We start from the raw sequence: 3656 nt of genomic DNA, 5'->3' as shown, positions 1-3656 counted from the left end.
AATCTTCAGATACTCAGCGGGCCTTTAGAAGTTTCAGGTAGGGGAGTCGGGCTGTAGCACAGTGGGTTAAGCCCACATGGCACAAAGCACAAGGATTGGCATAAGGATCCCCCTTGGAGCCCCCGGCTCCCCACCTGCAGGGGAGTTGTTTCACAGGTGGTGAAGTAGGTCTGCAGGTGTCTATCTTTCTCTATCCCTCTCTGTCTTCCCCTCCTCTCTCCATTTCTCTGTCCTATCTAACAATGACGACATCAATAACAACAACGATAATAACTACAACAATAAAACAATAAGGGCAACAAAAGGGAATAAACAAATAAATAAACATACAAAATTTTTAAAAAGAAATTTCAGGTAGGATGTGACTATTTTTTAAAATTAAAAAAAATTAGCAGCCAATAGCACAACTATATACAAGATACTGGGTACTGTACAGCAAACTATAACAAAAGGACTTTTCAAAGTTAACCCAATTACCAAATAATGTGATGATAACATTAACTATCGATTGTCTTTTTGAACCCTAAGACAGCAGGAACCTCACATCTCCACTATAGAGCCTCTACTTCCCCCAGTCCTGGAACCCTTGGATAGGGCCCACTTTCCCGTATGCCTCTTCCAATCCATATCAAATAATATTGCATCTGCCGATCACAACCTAATCAACGCAACGACGGCTACCTCAACATGCTTCACTTCAGACTGTGTCCAGAGACTTCACGTGTGGAATGACAACCCTTCAGCTTCATTACTCGGGTGAGACCTTTCCTTTCATAGTATACTCTAATTCCATCTCAGGTGGTTCACTTTCTAACAAAGTCCCAAAACCTAGATATACACCAGTTTCTGTGAGAGAGAGCTTATGTTCACACGTATCCATAAACTACTGCAAAATATATACCTGAAAGCAGAAGTACACTAGAGTTTGCAGTGAGTATCCCCCTAACACTTCCTCTCCACTACTCCAAGCTTTGGGTCCAAGATTGCTCAACAATTTGTTTGGCTTTGTATCTTAACTCTCTTTTCAGTCACCAGGTTCCAGATGTCATCAGGATGCCGGCCAGGCTTCCCTGGACTGAAGACCCCACCAATGTGTCCTGGAGCTCTGCTTCCCCAGAGACCCACCCTACTAGGGAAAGAGAGAGGCAGACTGGGAGTATGGACCGACCAGTCAACGCCCATGTTCAGCGGGGAAGCAATTACAGAAGCCAGATCTTCCACCTTCTACAACCCACAATGACCCTGGGTCCATGCTCCCAGAGGGATAGAGAGTGGGAAAGCTATCAGGGGAGGGGGTGGGATATGGAGATTGGGTGGTGGGAATTGTGTGGAGTTGTACCCCTCCTAACCTATGGTTTTGTTAATTTATCCTTTCTTAAATAAAAAATAAAATAAAATAAAATATTTTAAAATTATTTATTTATTTTCCCTTTTGTTGGCCTTTTTTATTGTTGTTGTGTTTATTATTGTTGTTGTCATTGTTGGATAGGACAGAGAGAAATGGAGAGAGGAAGGGAAGACAGAGGGGGAGAGAAAAATAGACACTTGCAGACCTGCTTCACCCCCTGTGAAGCGACTCCCCTGCAGGTGGGGAGCCGGGGTCTCAAACTGGGATCATTATGCCAGTCCTTGTGCTTTGTGCCACATGCACTTAACCCGCTGCGCTACTGCCCAACACCCAATTTTAAAAAAATATCCCCCTTTTGTTGCCCTTGTTTATTGTCATTGTTGTTATTATTGTTGTTGGATAGGACAGAGAGAAGTCGAGAGAGATGGGGAAGACAGGAAGAGAGAAAGAGACACCCGCAGACCTGCTTCACCACTTGCGAAGTGAATGTGACTGATTTTATAGGTAAACTTGCAACTGCCCAGCTCCCGAAAAGTTGACTTTTGAAAGTTATTTATTTATTTGTTTGTTTGTTTGTTTTCATATGGTGTTGGGGATAATCCTCGAGGTCTCCATGGGTGAAACTATAAATGAGCAAACATTACAGAAAGTCCATTTTGTTCTCTCATATCAGTCACGTAGACCTCAGGGGGAAAATGTTGCCTGTGGGCAGGGATAGATAGCATAATGATTATGCAAAGGGCTCTCATGCCTGAGGCTCCTAATTCCCAGGTTCAATCCCCCACACCACCATAAGCCAGAGCTGATCTGTGTTCTGGTTAAAACAAACAAATAAACAAAAACTGGCTACATAGAATTGCAAGATGGGGAAAAAGATGTTTAAAAAAGAGGGGGCTGGGGGGAGGAGGAAGGTGGCGGCCACCTTAGTAGCTCCTCTAGCAGCGGGACCGGCACCAGCATGGGGACCAGAGGCTTTTGCCCCCTACTGGGAAGGCCGGGAAGTCTCCACAGGGACCACTATTATGGCGGTGCAGTTTGACTTTGGTGAGCAGACTCCAGAACCACCACTGGGTCCTACATTGCCAGCCGAGTGACTGACAAGCTGACCCCCATTCATGACTGAATCTTCTGCTGCCGCTCAGGCTCAGCAGCTGATACCCAGGCAGTAGCTGATGCAGTCACTTATCAGCGTGGCTTCCACAGCATTGAACTGAATGAGCTTTCACTGGTACACACAGCTACCAGCCTCTTTGAGGAGATGTGTTACCGATACTGAGAAGAGCTAATGGTAGGAATCGCCACTGCAGGCTGGGGACCCTCAAGAAGAAGGACAGGTGTACTCAGTGTCCATGGGAGGTATGATGGTTAGGCAGTCCTTCGCCACTGGGGTTCTGGGAGCTCCTACATCTACGATTATGTTGATGCTACCTACCGGGAAGGCATGAGCAAGGAAGAGTGTCTGCAGTTCACTGCCAACCCTCTTGCTTTGGCCATGGAGCGGGATGGCTCAAGTGGAGGGGTGATCCGCCTAGCAGCCATTGCAGAATCAGGGGTAGAGCGGCAGGTACTTTCGGGAGCTCAGATCCCCAAATTCAGCATTGCCACTTTACCACCTCCTTAAATACTGGGACTCTAGGATATGATAGGAGGCACCCCAGACAGATACTAGATCCAATAAACACTTTGTTAAAGAGAGAGAAAAAAAAGAGGGGGCTGGGAAGTAGCGCACAGAGTTAAGTGCACATGGTGTGAAGCACAGGACCAGCGTAAGGATCCTGGTTAGAGCCCAGGGAGTTCACAAGCGGTGAAGCAGGTCTGCAGGTGTCTATCTTTCTCTCTGTCTTCCCCATTTCTCTTGATTTCTCTGTCCTATCCAGCAACAACAATAACAATAACAACAAGGGCAACAAGGAAAAAATGGCCTCCAGGAGCAGTGGATTCATAGTGCAGGCACCATGTCCCAGCGTTAACCCTGGAGGCAAAAAAAAAGTAAATCAAAGCTGCATGGAGCCTGTGAGGTAGATGTTCTCCCAGGAAAATGCACCTGTTCTGTAGATCTCAGGAGGAGAAATGGCTTTATGAGTCTATCTTGAAGTTTTTTTGTTTCTTTCTCTCCTTTGGCTTCCAGGGTTATCGTTGGGGCTTGGTGCCTGCACTACGAATAACCCTGCTTCTGGAGGCCATTTCCCCCATTTTGTTGCCCTTGTTGTTGTTGTTGGATAGGACAGAGAGAAATTGAGAGAGGAGGGGAAGACAGAGAGAGGGAGAGAAAGATAGACACCTGCAGACCTGCTTCACTGAGTGTGAA

General features: G+C 46.3%; 1 pseudogene; it reads left to right on the top strand.

Annotated features, from left to right (window-relative positions):
* Nucleotides 1–2211: 2211 nt before the first annotated feature.
* Nucleotides 2212–3039, top strand: LOC103114722 (proteasome subunit beta type-6-like; annotated as a pseudogene).
* The last annotated feature ends 617 nt before the right edge of the window (nucleotides 3040–3656 follow it).

The sequence above is a fragment of the Erinaceus europaeus genome, chromosome 14 (genome assembly GCF_950295315.1).
Source record: "Erinaceus europaeus chromosome 14, mEriEur2.1, whole genome shotgun sequence".
Taxonomy (NCBI): Eukaryota; Metazoa; Chordata; class Mammalia; order Eulipotyphla; family Erinaceidae; genus Erinaceus; species Erinaceus europaeus.
Note: the sequence above shows the minus strand (reverse complement) of the source record. Positions and strands in the feature narration are given on the sequence as shown.